Below are 16,901 nucleotides of genomic sequence, written 5' to 3'. Positions count from 1 at the left end.
CAGAGTTCTTGAAAGCTCTTTGTACCCACTGAGCTGTAGATTCTTTGCCTGCATTTTCTTCTCTTCCATTCCCTTTTGTTTTAGAATCTGCTCTACTAGCTGTGTATCCAATAGCAAGTGAATTTACACTGAATTCAGGTGCTGCAGGATTCAATTTTCCTGCTGTTTTACCAGCCTGTTGATGTTGATTTTGTGTTGTTTCTGTGTATCCTCTTAGTGGACTTTTAGAACTTGGTTGGTCTGCTACCAATGCTAGTTGATTTTCAGCTTCTGCATCATCATCTACTACTTCCAATACAAAAAATTGATTTCCCACCTGACTGATTACCAACTCCTTGAAGAACTGGCACTAACTCCTTACCAGTTGTTGTTTGTACTACCTGTTGCTGTCCTGCTTTCCCTTCATTGTTTCCTCCATTTATTTGCTGATTATCACCCTGCTGAGCTGGGACAATCTCTTTTCCTGTATTTGCTTTTTCTGCACTTTGATTTCTCATATTCCTCACTCTATTATCTTTGACTTCTTTCCATTGTTCTTTGCTCTTTCCTGCCAAATTTCCTACTACCTTTCCACTAGATAGAATCATTAGAGGGCCCTGTTGAGTTGAAACATTAGCCTGCTCACCACTCTTCTCTGCTGCAATACTCTGTTGATCATTAGCCTTGTTATTCATTAATTCTGGATGAATCTTCCAACACTCTAACATATCATGCCCTTGTAATTTACACTCCTTGCAATACTTGGGCAAATAGTCATACTTGATGTTAACCCACTCCGCTCTAATCCCCCCTGATGATTCATTCACAATATCCATACGAACCTTCTTGGGAAGGTCTGCTAGAAGATCTACTAACACCTTCACACGTGCACAACTAGGTCGTGTTTTATTCACTGTTGCCAAGTCAAGGTGCAATGGTTTGCCAACTGCTAAGGCTAAGGAAAATAAACACTCCTTGACAAAATACGTAGGCAACAAGTTAGGGAAAGAGATCCATGCCATTACCTTTGGTGTTTCTTCTCCGACCTTAAACTTATGATCATATATCAAGGTCCTCAACTGGTATTCATTGCCAAACTTGTCCTTAACATAGTAAACTCCTTTTGAGGAAAAATCCACAAAGTCCTGCCAAAGAGTCAATCGTATTAATACATGCCTATCACGAAGATAACCTATAGAGCATTCCCCTTTAATTCCACATTGTATCGGAACTATTCGACGTAGTTCATTGATCTCTGGCCAACCATACGAGAATTTGCACACTACAGCATATTGTAGACCTTCAATCACGTTCATTCTTTCAACCTCGGCTTCAGTAAATTTCACAACAGGTTGTCCGTTAATCACATTGGCTCGACGTAATGCAATTGGTTCAACAGACGCAGAACGTTCCTGCATGGCACTATTCATGGTATTAGGTTTAAGTATTTTTGAGTAATCTAAGGGCTGGGTATTCTTGTTTGTAGTCGTGGGAGGCTGGGCAATGGTGAGGGGAGGCTGACCAGCCGGGGAAGAGGGCTGGCCGCCGGCCAAATTGGCCATAGCAGCTGATCACGTAACTTTCTCTCTCTAAAAGCAAAATTCGCCAGAGCCTCTCTCTCTAGGGCTAGCTCACTTGGGCTTTACCTAGAATTTCCTAAATTGCATATAATTGCAATATTAGCCTCTTTTAGATTTAATTGCGTTTATGTCTATAAAAATCAAGTCCAGTATTTTTAATTTGATAATTATGTACTATTAGTCATTTTAGTACCTTTAATTTATTTCCAGAAATATTTTACTATTTTTTTGTAAATCAAATAGGGAAAAGTGGCTATTTAAATGTTGGCCCATTTTTATTTCAATTTTAGCCTGATTTGGCACCCCAATTAAACCCAATCTGAGGCCCAATTACCCCGACCCAATTCCAAATTAATCCGACCCAAACCCATCTTCATAACCCAACCCGGATCCCCTACCTAATCCTAGCCGTTGATCTAAATGATCAACGGCCAATATCGGCCCTTACCTTTTTTAATCTCAAACTACCTCCTAACCTTAACCATTTCACACACTCCGCCGCCTCTGAATCCCTTTCTCTCTCAAACCCCTCTCTAACCCAGCCGCCGCCATCAAACTCCAACCCTGAAACCTCCCAAATCCATGGCTTCCAAGGCCATCGGAGGCCTGTATCCACCTCCTATAGCTTCTACATGTCCGATTTTCCTTGTTTCAAGGCTAGATCCTGGAAAGTTTGGTCTAGACCTTGGTCGTTTTTAGTTTATGACTGTTCTCCGGTCGTCTCTGACCTTTCTCCGGCCAGCCATGACTATTCGAGTCTGATTCTTGACTCTCCTGCTTAGATCGATGGTTTTTCAAAGCCTTTCTCACCATTTGGGTTTCTTCTGAAACCCTAACCTTCAAGGTTCTTTCGATTTCTTTTAGACCTGTTTTAGATCCGTGTTTACTCTAAACTTCTAAACGTTTTTTAAAGTTTCTCCTAAAGCTCTACTTTCAAAACCCTTTATCTTTTTCGACTAGGGTTCTTGCTAAGTTATCTCGAAGCTTTCTTTGATTTTTGACATGTTCTGCTGTGTTTCCTTATGTCGTTCTTCTACTGGGGTTTGCATGTTAAAAGCCTTAAATTCTTTTGAGGTTTCTGAATCTATTTTTTGTTAATAAGTGTTTGATTTATCTGTTTTTCATCCCTAGACTTGATTGGTGTTAAAAAACCCTAAGTTTGGGTTCATTCGAGTTTCTGAGACTATTTGTTGTGTGATTTACTTGTTCGTCATCTTTGAGTTCGATTGGTTTCAAAAACCTTAATTTCTTTGGGGGCCTATTCGAACTTCTGAAGCTGCTTGTGCAACTCATCTGTTTGAAGTTGCTTGGCTGGATTTGAAACCTTTTTGTTTTAGCATTTGTTTCTTTATGTGATTTTTATTTCCTGCTATAATTGAAACTCAACTATACTTTTTCAGAAGGGCCTTTTTACTTAACCCTTTGCATGTTTCTGATATCCCTCTTCTCTCTGTTACTAAGTTAATGAAATTGACCTATGTGACTACCATATTTCGATAGTTCACTGTCTACTGACTATGTGATTATTATTGCATGCTGCTTATCTTTGCCATAGTTTGGCCTCGCATGCCTAAGTTTATGCACTCTATTTATATGCTGAATTCCCCTCTTAAATGACCTTCAATTTTGGACTGATTTCAAACCATCCCTTGTGAAATTCTGATTGCACTTGTATGTTAAGTAATTGATTCTTTCCTTGTTTCGCCTTACTGATTTCCCTGTTTCTTGGTCTAATTTGAACACTTTCTTGTGAACATTCGATCCCTACTTCTTTACTTAATTTGATTAATTCCCTTTCCTTGGTTACATGGGTATTTGATTCTTACCGACCTATCCTTGTTTAGAATCTGATGAACCTAGTCTCTATTACTTATTGTGTACTTGTACTATGCTGAAAATATTTCCTTATTTATTATATTCAGCCTTGTGTGATTTCTTTCCTTACTAAGTATTTGCATGTTACCGTTTAAAGTTTCCTTAATTAAAGGAAGTACTTATACTGATTTGATTTCAATTAGCACATAGTTCCATAATTATTGCTAAACTATGATTCTTGCCTTATTTTCTACCTATTTTCAAACTATAAGTACCCTGCTCTCTCATTAACACAAACACACGAACATTTTTGATTCAAAAAACTCACACTTACACTAAAAACACTCTCTCTTGCTTTACTACTTGCACTGTGACCTGTTTGAAAGCCAAAGCTATATTTCAAAGTCCTGCAGCTTTTCTTTACTACATTTTGCTTCTTTAAACTGGTATGTTCTAATTAAGTTTTCAGCATCAACAACAACTTGGTTACTTAATGTTTTTTGCAATCTAGTCTGCCTGCTGCTTGTATCCATTTCAGTATCTTTATTTAGCATGCTGTAATTTCGTTTCCCTTGTTCTGAATCAGTGCAGTATGAATCCTAAATCCCTACCCAAATCTGTTTGATGCTTATGGGTGGTTTGGGGCATGACAGCATCTAATATTGCTGAACATGACTCAAACTTGGTCCTCCTAGGATCATTACCTCTATGTTACCATTATATCTGTGTGTTCTAGTTGATTTATAGGCATGACAACACCCCTGTTGCTGTGCATGCCTAGAATTGACTCATGCCTAAATGCATAGGCTCTTTGCAATTCCCAACCCCTGAACCCCTTTTGTATGAAGTTGTCAACTCTGTAACTGTTTCCCTGCCACCCTTTACCCCTCTCCTTTATTCCTTTGTTTCTGCACTTGCACTATCTTCTTAGACTTAAGTTCTGCCCCTCTCGTGTGAGCCTTGCCTTGGGACCCATGAGCTCCCTCTGAACTTGGACACATGAGGGTTGGCACTCCCACACTGCACTTGTCCCTATTCTGGTTATGAAACTTGGGTGTGAGCACTGCCCGTGGTCCTATTGAGGCCCTTAGGGAACTCTGACACACTCAAGTCTGAGAAAGGCTTTGGATCAGTGGTCTTTGAGTTGGTTTATCTCATAACTCAGAGAGGAAGTCAAGAATCAGGCTTCCTCTGGTTGTAATTTTCTTTGTACTTTTCTGATGTAATTTATTATTCCTGGTCTGTAATAATTTGTAATGAATATTTGGGGCTAGCTAGTGAAAAAGGGTTGGGTAATTATGCATGCAAGGGTAGAAAATATGCCTATAGGATTTCTTTTAATTCTGCACTTGCAAACTGCATTAGAAAATATGCCTATAGGATTTCTTTTAATTCTGCACTTGCAAACTGCATTAGAAAGTATGTCTATAGGACTTCTTTTAATTCTGCACATTCAAACTGCATTAGAAATCATGTCTATAGGACTTCTTTAACTCTGCACTTTCAAATTACGTTAGAAATCATGTCTCTAGGATTATACTAAATCCCGTTCGTTCAGTTTCACACCTAGGTAACCTGTCTATAGGTCGTATTCGAATTCTGCATGCCACTTAGATATCATGCTTTAGGTTCTAAACGGCTAAATAAGTATCACATTCGTAATTTTGAAATCAGTAACATATAGAAATCATGCCTGCATGGATTCTTAAATAAAATCTGACTCGTTTCATTCCCATTCAATATTAGATATCCTGTTCATAGGGATTAAAAATTAGTAATAGTAGATACTATCACCTGCAGGACCTGTAACTAGTCTAATTTATTTTTGTCCCTTCTGAACTTCTTTTAATAATCTAATCCCCTTACTTAACAAGGTTTAGCAAGCATACCTATAGGATTTCAAGCAATCTATTTCGAGTTTTACTGTCTCATCCCTTTCTGAATTGAATAGACATCATGCCTATAGGACTCCGTCCAAGCACTCAGGCAAGCCTTAGGATAATAATTGTAAAACTAAATCCGCTTTGTTAATTGCTACAACCAGCAGGCATGTCTGATTCGGACTTCTTATCTGAGTTATGTAATAAACTAAGCTGCCTCAACAATTAACTTCCCTCATCTTTATATGCTTTAAAGCAGACCAAAAAAGTATGTGCAAGTCATGCTATTTATGTGCTTTTGTTTGAGGAGGTATACTTGAGCCTTATATGCTTATGTGTTTCTCCCTTTAATGTGTAGTCTTTATATGTTTTGTATGTCGCCTTAGAATTTTTACCTTTGAAACTTCAAATAAGCCTAGTACCCCTCCCTTTTACGATTAGTAGTCCTAAATGCCTCCGGGACTGATAGGAATGGGACGGGTAATAGCATGCAATAAGTAATCGAGACCAATCCGCGCTTTAATACCTTAACGGGGTGGAAAGGGTAGATATGGATATGATGACCGGTGCGTTAATACCACATGTAGCCCCTCTCTTGAGGAGTGATTACCGGGTATCGCATTAATGTGATCCATATTTTTAATAAACCTAGGACCTCCTTCCTTTATTCTTTATTCTCTTTTAGCATTGTAGCTCCTTATTTTAAAATCAGCTCTTTGATTGTTCCTTCAGATTTGTTTACTTTCAAACCATTATGTATTGAAATCCCCTCTTGTTTGAGCCTTATCCGCTTACATGTTAATTATACTCCAAATTTACAATAACTGTTTGGCCGGGAACCACACTAGTGGATCCTGAGGGGTGCCTAACACCTTCCCCTTAGGATAATTTTAAAGCCCTTACCCTATCTCTGGTTATCCAAGTTTAGTTATAATTGAACCCCGTAAGGTGTCCTAATGCACCATAAATCATTAGGTAGCGACTCTTCAAAATCCAGTTCCCAAAAGGAACGAGTTGTCCCTCCAAATGTCATGAACCCGATTTTGCGAGAAAAAGGGGGCGCGACAGATGTTCAAAACAAAATACAAGTTGTATGAAACTACTAGCTACTAGAAGGATAAACAATCTAAAATCTAATGACCTAGCTATTACAACATGATAATCTGAATGCTTCAATCTCCTGTCAGTGTATGTGAATCCAATGGCCAGTGGCAAATACCAAGTAGCACCTATCAAGCTCTCACCAGGCACCAGGGTATGCATTCCAAAGGCTAATATGAATTCCAAGCATCTACACCACCACAGAATTGAAACCAGCAAAATCTTCCAAACATCAATGTTGCTCCAATGTGATCCATTCAAATCGAAGCAATGTACTGAATTTGTCATCTGCTCACTCATCAAGCTTACCTTGCATACTGCATTATCATCTCGAGAATGAGTGTGAAAACACACTAATACCACTAGAAAATGACAGTACAATAAACAAACTAACATAAAGAAAATCAGATGATACTGTGAGTTGTGAGACATAAAGCATTATGAAATGTCCATGGTGCAGATGCAGCTTCATGTATGTGTAATGGAACACCTGTTGAGCCTATTGAGAGCATTTTTTTCGCGAGAACTTCATCACAAAATCATCTATCACCATCGAACTAATGATCAGATCGGAGAAATCGATGCGATTTTCTTCTGCCAAAAATCAAATTGTGGGTTACCTTCTTCTCTCTAAAACCTTATACTCAATTAAAGAAAAAAAACCTCTTATTCCTTTTCAACTAATGGTTAGTAACGAAAAGAATAAAGAGGCCGAGGAGAAAGGCAAGGGTAAGGGATGAGGTAAGAAACAGAAAGAATGGGGGAAAGAGGTGGGAACGATGGAGGTGGGGGAAGTGTCGGGACCTTAATTTCTCTTTTTTATTAATTTCTATCTTTTGTATTTATATATTTTTGTTTATTTTAATTTTTGTAATCAAAACTACTACATTCACGCGCCATTTAGGTGTGATTTGCACTTAGTTTGGCCATGTCGGCAATGTTTCTTCCACGTATGCATAGTCAACGGTCAAAGGCGTTTGTTACTCCTTCTTTTGTAAAGTAAAGGTGCTAAATTTAAAATTCTAATAAGTTTGTTTACCGGGTTGGCAATCCGGTATAAGTTTAAGTGGCCGGAAGGCTATTTTGCCTTTGATTTATGTCTATAATAGCATACTGTATAGTATACCATAGTTACAATTGACAGATATTATGGTATATCGGTATGTTGTGATTATTGGTACGTTAAATATTATTCTCAATATTATTTATATACTGAATATTATACCATGATTATATTAGAATACCATCTATATAGTTTAGTCTACGTAAATAATTTATCTATTTTTATATTTAACAAACACTAGTATACTAGTATACCTTTATACCACTATACAATATATTTTGATACAGTATATTGTTGTGCATATTGTTATAAATTTTTTTTATATTTGAATGATATTTTAAATAGTATTTACTCTATCTTTGATATACTATAAGGTATAGCAGGATTACCATTGAATCATGGTATACTTTGTTTGAGTATGTTAAATGGTATTTCTTTAATCTTGGTAAAATGTGTAGTAAATCATGGTGGTATACTTTATTTAAATATGTTAAATGAAATTTTCAATATTCTTGGTATACTACAAAGTATATCATAATTATTGTTGAATCATGGTATACTTTATTTGAGTATATTAAATGGTATTCCCGGTATTTTTGGTATACAAATAAGTATACCATGATTGCTGTTAAATCATGGTATATTTCGTTTGAGTATGTAAAATAGTATTTTCGATATTCTTGGCACACTACAAATTGGTATACCATGGTTAGTGTTGAATCATGATATACTTTATTTGAGTATGTTAAATGGTATTTCCGAAATTCTTGGTATATTGAAAATTGTTATATCATGATTAGTGTTGAATTATGGTATCCTCAATATTATTTATATACTACACATTGGTGTAACATGTTCAATATTGAATCATGGTATACTTTATTTGAGTATGTTAAATAGTATACCAAATATTCTTGGCATACTACATATTTGTACACCATAATTAGTGTTTAGTTATGGTATTCTCAATATTCTTTAGTATATACTGTACATTGGTATATCATAATTAGTGTTAAATTATGATACTTTGTTAAGTGATATACCCAATATTCTTGGTATACTATATATTGACATACTATAATAACTTTTGAATCATGACACTCTTAATATTCTTAGTAAACAACACATTGGTATACTGTAATTAGCATAGTATATTAAGTTTTGAAATTTACCGATTTAACTAGAAAGAACAAATAAAAAGGTAAAAAGAGTGACAAATTTTTTATTTTAAAAAAGCTTTAATTTCATAAAAAATTATAAAAAAAGGCATCTAAATATATAAAATAAAAAAAGTAAAAAGAGTGGCAACGTAACTATCGATAACTATAATCGACTAATAATTGTGTAATTACCCCACCGGTCGTTTTGAGATTTAGCGTTCCGTTCAGTAGTTTGAAGTCTTGAATGACTTCATATTGTATATTATAACTTGCGTGTATGGTCGGTTGCGGTTTTCGAGTGTTCCGGGATTTGATTTGGAAGAATATTTCTTATTTTAGAAGTTTAGGTTGGAAATATTGATTGAGGTTTGACTTTTGTGAAACGAGCACAAAATGGTAGTTTGATGGCTTCAATAGGTTCGTATCTTGATTTTGAACTTGGTCATATACCCAAAATCAAATTCGGAGGCCCCTAGGTTGATTTGACTTATTTTGCCAAAAGTTGGCAATTTAAAGGTTTAGCATTTTCTTAAGTTTGAACATGTTTTGATTTTATGGCTATCGGGTTCAGATTTTAGTTTTGGGACTCGTAATAGGTCCATTTTGCTATTTAGAACTTGTCTACAAAGTTTGGCGTCATTCCGAGTTGATTTGATAGGAATCGAACGCGTGGTTGTATTTTTAGAAGTTCTTGAGTTTCAATGTAAATTTCACGTATTTTGATGTCCGATTCATAGTTCCGGATGTTATTTTGGTGTTTTGATCGCACGAGCGAGTTCGTATAATTTCTTTAGACTTGTATGGATTATCGTGTGGAGCCCCGGGGATTTGGGTGAGTTTCGGACCCGTTTCGAAGTGCTTGGGCTATTTCTGTTTTGCTGGTGTATTGCTGGTGCCTTAAGTATCGCAAATGTGAGACATTGTTTGCATTTGCGACCATCGTATTTGCGAGGTGGGGGTCGCATTTGCGAGGTTCGTTGGGATCTATTAGGTTCGCATTTGCAGATACATTGTTCGCTTTTGCGATGGGGGCTGGGCTAAGTTGGAACGGATTTGCGATCACATGACCGCTTTTGCGAAGGGCCTAACTTCGCAAACGCGAAGTCACGGTCACATTTGCGATGGTTTGTCCGCATTTGTGAGGGTTCGCATTTGCGAACCCAGTGTCACATTTGCAACATCTACATATGAACAAAAGGGCCGGAAGATGGGATTTTAATCTCATTTACAGATCTTTGAACCCTAGATTCGGTAGGAGGCGATTTTGAGATAGAATCTTACATATAGTAATTGGGTGAGTGATTTTGATCAATCTTCAAATATATTACATGATTATATATGAGAGTTAACATCTAATCATGAGATTTGAAGGGAAATTTTGGGTATTTTTGCCTATGTTCTGGAAAATGATAAATTGAGAATTGAGAATTGAAATGTTACTCCCCATATTTTTGTACATAAGAGTACGTTTTATGTTAATTGATGTAAGCTCAGAAATGAGAAAATATTTGAAGTACATAAATTAAGTTAATCATGTTACCATGGAGGTTACAAATATTTAAGATCATGAATACCAAGTACCAAGAGGGTTGGAAGGCCTAGAATGTAACGACCCGACCGATCGTTTTGAGCTTTTGCACTTTGATCGCCAGTTCTCGGGCATGACTTGCCCCGTGTAATGTATTATGACTGATATAAGTTGTTGTTTTTGGTTTTCAGGAAAAATCGGAATGAATTTGAAGGAAACAGTTCTCAGTTGTAGCTTTAAATTTGAAAGGTTTGACCAAGAGTTGACTTATTTGTATATGAGCTCGGATCGGAGTTTTTATGATTTGGTTAGCTTCGTTAGGTGATTTATGACTTAGGAGTGTGATCGGAATTGATTTTGGAACTCCGTGGAAGGATTTGGCTTGAATTGGCAAAGTTAGTATTTTTGGCAAATTCGGGTTGGTAGGTGAGATTTTGATCGAGGGTCGGAATGGAATTCCGATAGTTTCTGTAGCTTCGTTATGTAATTTGGGATGTGTGTGTAAAATTTCAGGTCATTCGGAAGTGATTTGGTTGGGTTTTTGATCATATTGTGAAATCCACCTTGGCATTCATGGAAACTTGGCTAAAATTTGGAAGAACTAGGGCTTGGATTTTTGAATTTTAAATTGGGATTTGACGGGTCATTTGAGCTCGGATTCGAGAGTTCTTGGTATGTATGGACTCGTGGCGAGATAAGGAACCCGTGATGTGAAAATTTCTGAGTTTCGAGAAGTGGGCCCGGGGCTCGGGTTTTGCTAAATTCGGGATTTTTGATATTTTCCGATTGTTTTCGCTTGGGCTTTGTTCCCTTAGCATATTGTGACGTATTCGTTCTGGTTTTGGTCAGATTCGACGCGTGAGGAGGCCGATTTGAGAGGCAAGGGCATAGCGAGCTAGAGCTTTGGCCGGTTTGAGGTGAGTAATGATTGTAAATGATATCCCGAGGGTTTGAAACCCCGGATTTGCACATCGTAGTGCTGTATTGAGGTGACTTGCACGCTGGATAGCGAGCGTGGGGTAGAGCACCATTGGGAATTGTGACTTGGTTCGTCCCGATTGATGAATTTACTGCGTATTTGACTGAAATTTACTTGTTATCACCGTAATTTGGGCTGATTGCCATATTTGTGCTTCGTGCCAGCTACTTGAACTCAGTCATGTATTTTTCACTGTTTTTAAAACTCAGCCAAGTCTACTTGCTTTAACACTTGAAGTGATATTTCCAATAATAATTTGGGCTGAGCATCATGTTTATTGTTGCCCGAGTGGGTTATGTGATTTTGTTGACTGAGTTAGGCCGAGGGCCTATATTGTGAGGATATATTTTGGATCGGGCTGCAGGCCGCATCAATATATATATATATATATATATACGGATCGGGCTGCACGCCGCAACAATGTTATACTGATACTGGTATGAGGCCAAGGGCCTAGATTTGATGCCACGAGATGGCTTGATATTGCGCTTGGGCCGTAAGGGGCCCCTCCCGGAGTCTGCACACCACCAATGAGCGCCGTCGACGATAAATGGATCGGGCTGCACGCCGCAGCGATATGTGGATCGGGCTGCACGCCGCAGCGGTACTAGTACTGCTCTATGTGTTTACTTTATTTCATTTGTTTGCCATTATCTGTTGTCTGTGTTACTTCACGGGGCACCTACCTGATTGCCTGGCATTATCTCTTGAGTGAGTGTTGTGCCCGAGGGGCGGATTTCGGTGCTTATCTGCACTAATTGTTTTGCATTTATTCGCATAACCGTTGGAAAAGTCATTTTCAAAAGAGGTTTAAACTGAACTAAGATGTTTTCTAAAGATTTCACAGCTTCACTGTTTTTACTCAAGGGGTTTTATACTGCTTCTATACAGCATGATGATGTGCCTTACGTGATTTCTTACTGCTCAGTTATTATTTACCTTTATTACTCACTGAGTTGGAGTATTCACTTTACTCCCTGCACCTCGTGTGCAGATGCAGGTATTTATTCATCCGGTAGCGGGTTTTGGCTGATTGGAGGCAGAGCTATAGGAATTTAGCGAGGTGACTGCCAGCATTCGCAGCACCGCTTCTCTTCTGTTGTTCATTATTCCTGTTCAGTGTATTTTTAGGCCTCGTAGTTGTGTTTACCCTCTTATAGATGCTCGTGACTTGTGACACCCCGATTAGGCTTGTGTTGGGTTGTACTTCCGCTAATTAATGTTATTAAATCATATTTAGACTGCTTATTCATGTTTAACTATTTTGGAAAAGGCGATATGGGTTAGTTGGCTGGCCTTGTCTTCACGAGAGGCGCCATCGCGACCAGAGCGGGGATTTGGGTCGTGACATAGAAGCTAAACGAATAGAAGAAAATAAGTTTCATCGAAAGTCAACAAGTTGGGAATATTATAACATGTACTTTGGGGTGAGTCTATAAGAAGATTAATTTATGGGTAATTTTAGTCGTATGATAGACGTGTGCTATGCTTGAAGTCAAGCGAGTTGTGGAATAAAAGTTGGAAAAGGTCATCACAAATTACATTCATAAATGTTTTGAAACTTAAGTCAAATGTAGCTGAGCTTTTCTCCCAATATAATTGGAATTAGGAGATGATATACCTACCAAATTGAAGATCTACAAGTCTAGTTTCTATTGTACTAAATAGTTTGTCGATACGACATAGAAGTAGAGAGATATTTACAGTTTTGCGAGACTGTGCAGACTGCAAAGGTAACAAATAGGTGTGTCACTAAACCTTTTTGAGCAATACATTTCGTGTGCTATATGATATCTTTTGGGACATATTATATACCAAATTGAAAGACTTGGAATATAGTTTCTAATTCTCTTAACCGTTTGTTCATACGACATGCAGATAAAAAGATATAAGCGTCGGAAGAAGGGCCAATGCTAGGGTGCCAAGCTAGCACCTCTTTGACATTTCAAAAGTTGATATATATAGAGTTTTAAATCATCTTTTTCCTCATTTTTCATAGAAAACGACTAGATAACCCCCAAAACACTTACCCTTAAGCTCTCTACAAGGGTTTTAAAGAATATTAACATCCCGGGTACGAAATCAAGAAGCGATAACATTAGAACAATCCTTACGACGTAAGTATCGCTATATTGCATCTCTCTTTCTTTGTAGTTTGAGTTTTGGAAGGCACTTCATATTTAAGAAAACTCCTAATTTCTGTATTTAAGCTTTTAAATATCAAGGAAGGTTGATAAATTCATTTCCTAATAGTTAGCACTCACGGAACGGTGATCGGAAGACCTGAGTTCGATTTATTTCACTTTTAGTGGACTGTTTTGTAGTCCACTCGTGTTGGCCCCTTGTGCTAATGTTTTATGGAGTTTTGGAGGATAAAACGTGTGGAGAAATACAATATAATGATGGAATGGTGGGCTGGTCTTTCATCGTTACATTCTTTAGGTTGTTTGGCACTACTTTGGTTGTCGTTTTATGTATGAAGTGATTAGGGTGTGTGGGCTGTTTTTTGGTATATTGTGATGGAGGTAAGGCTGGAAAATAATGCATACATGTTGTTATTATTGTGTTCTTGTTGTTGTTGTTGGTATATGGTATTGGAGGAGGGCCTTATTACAGGAGAGATGGTGCCCAAATTTACGTAAATGAGCTACTAGTTTAAGTTGCGGACTTAGTCTTTATTCAGCACTGATTTTTAATCTCCTTATGCTGCTGTAGATTGAGTTGAGTTGTTTGAGGAATTTATTGGAAGGTATTAAGGACTCAACGGAGTTAAGTTATGTTAAGGCTAAACATTTCCTTCATTTTGGCATGATCCCGTAACTACATGCGTTTGATAACGAGGCATAAAGAGAGGTTCTTTTTCCTGAATTTATGTACATTATCCTAGTCTCATAAGCTACTGTATTCTCCCTTATCAGGACTTCATATTCAGTTTAGTTTTGTCTTCTTTCAGCCAAGAGAGCAGAGAGTCTCTCTATATATACAGTATTACAGTATTTTTACCACCGCCGAGCTATAATCGATGGCCAGACCCCTATTGGGCAACCTCCGATCAGATAGTAAGCTATATGCCGAGCCTGCTGTGGCCGAGCGCCTATGAGCGAGCCTGCTATGGCAGAGAAGTTACATATACAAAGCCTTATAGGACCGGACAACTATTTTACTTACTATATGGAGAGAGATGAGTCAGTGTCAGCAGATAAGCATATTTTCAAATTATATTTGACTCCTAGGTACTTTCAGTTATTATATTATCAATTCAATTTTACCTTTCAGTTATTTTGTTGCCTTACATACTCAGTACATTATTTCGTATTGACGTCTATTTTGCTGGGGACCCTGCATTTCATTCCTGCAAGTCCTGATAGACAGCTGTATAGACCTTCCCAACAGACAAAGTCAAACATTAGCTTGGTAGGTAAGCTCCACTTCCTCGGAGTTACCAAGTCTATACCTTGGAGTCCATTTTATATATACAAGTTTGATGGGCAGGTCGTGGCCCTATCCCGACCATGATACAGTTCAGTTATCCCTAGAGGCTTGTAGACGAGTCTTGTATTTTTTTTATATCAGTATTGTGGCTTTACTAGCCCTTTGTAGATGTTTAGTTTGGTATTTCTAGTTGTAGACGTTATTTTCAGATGATTCAGAATATGGCCTCATCGTCCTAAGTGGAAGGTTACCCTCCAGAGTTCACAGTTACAGAGTGGTACGCTCGGGCTGCGTATGGCACCGAGTGCAGGCCACACCTCTTCAGGTTTGGGGCATGACAAACTTGGTATTAGAGCAGTTCTATCCTAGGGAGTTTACAAGCCGTGTCTAGTAGAGTCTTGTTTATGGGTGTGTTGTGCACTGTGCACCACACTTATAAGTAGGAGGCTATAGGGCATTTAGGACTGCCACTCTTTTTTCTTACTCTAGATCATGTGGTAGAGCTCAGTTGTAAGATTCAAACTCCTAACTTTTATTTTATTCGTTATACAACGATACCTACACCCAGATAGACAGCTGGTAAGAGATTTACTGTGGCTGTAGAAGAGTTGAGTCAGAAGAACTCGAATTTGCATCATGATTACGATGAGTAAATGTGAGGTCTTCAACAGATCATGTGTGTACTAAGACGGGTAAGCTTCTTTGTAAGGATCCATAAGGCATGAATATTTATCCAAGCATATGGTAAAAGGAAACGAGAGAATCAGAAGGTAGATACAAGTTTCAATAAGTAAAAGAAGTAAGGTGGCGAAGGGTACGAGGTACCAAGTTAGTGAAGATTATCAGTATTTAAAATTCAAGCAGAGAAATATAAGTATTTGAGTTACCGTCAACAGTAACATAAGTATGTACAATTGGCCACACCCATCTTAGTTATGCCCTGTGCGAGCTAAGAGATATTGTTTTAAATAAAGATGGGATATAATGATCCAGCTGGGCTTAGAGTAACCTAAAATGGTGGATGGATTGATAGCATTGGCTGACATTTTCGAAGGACATTGCAAACGTGGTAATAGTTTCTCCGTTTGAGACACCACGATGGTGCACTCTAGAATAGTACATTTAGATATGAATACTAGAACGACCAGAAAAGTTTTAGAAGACAGGCATTGGAATCCTACAAGGGACAAATATTTACCTTTGTATGGCTTCCGTCCCTATTAAAGAGAGAATTATAGGCGACCCGAAGAGCGAGTGTATAAAGCAAGGGGAGCTAAAGGTAAATAAAAATATGATATGATGACAGAGTCTATAGTTAAGTGAGGTAAAGAAAAGAGGTGACAGGCCTTGAGACAATAAAAGAGTGTAGGCCAAAAGTCATATCCTCATTTTCGAGAAATGAGTTGGTGAGTCCAATGTAAATACCCGGAACAAAAATTTAGACCCCCGGAGTAATAGAAATCAGGATGGGCTAGTGAACAAGGTAAATTGAACATCAATTAGTGATCGAATGATGCGATAATAGTCGACATCAAGAGAATTTCAAAGATTGCATTCCAGCAATAATAGAATGGACAACAGAAGAATATTAAAGATCATTCAGGAAGACGCCCCGCCAAAGAAAAAACTTTGAGCAAAGTTAAGCTTAAGGGACTAAGTGTGCCAGGTACACTAGGTGTCACTGTCGTGCGTAAGATATTCAATTATCCTTGGTACAGAAAGGTTACCGCAAGGTGAGTAAGAGTGAATGACCATGTGAAAAGACATCGAAGATGAAGAGGTAAAATATTTATAAGTAAGTCTTCATAGCATTAAATGTTAACTCTTATAAAGGGGGGAAGATGGTGTGATATGGTATTAAGTCGGAGTTAAGTGGTTCTAGTAACTATGGAATAGTAAAGAAAGAATGTGGTAAAAAGGCGAAAGGAATGAGATTGCATTTATTCAGGTCTTATGGATATGTTACGACTTCAGAACATTATTCAAGCATGATGTCAGGAGAGGCAGTAAGGGTTCCCACACCAGATGTTATTGATAAATAAGTGCGAATGAACATTTGATAATGGGAGCCAGTGCAAAAGGTAAGTTAAGACAAAAGACATAACCCAAGAGAGGTTACACAACATACAAATATGAGCATGGACCGGCGAGTAGTTAGTAGTTGATTGAAGAAGAGCTTAGTTATGGCTAGACAAGAGGTCTCAAATAAATCAGTAGATCATGCAAGATAAACGTAGAGAAACCCAACATAGGAAATTTTGTCTCGCAAATACGACATCGTAATCCTTGAGAAATATCCAGATAGGAGTTGGGGTAGTACAAGGTACAATATAAGTGTTACGGAAATAAAAGAGAGTACCACTAGGGAGACAATCGAAATTTGA

This window comes from Nicotiana attenuata, chromosome 11, assembly GCF_001879085.1.
Source record: "Nicotiana attenuata strain UT chromosome 11, NIATTr2, whole genome shotgun sequence".
NCBI lineage: Eukaryota > Viridiplantae > Streptophyta > Magnoliopsida > Solanales > Solanaceae > Nicotiana > Nicotiana attenuata.
The sequence above is the reverse complement of the archived record's forward strand: the minus strand, read 5'-3'. Positions refer to the sequence as shown.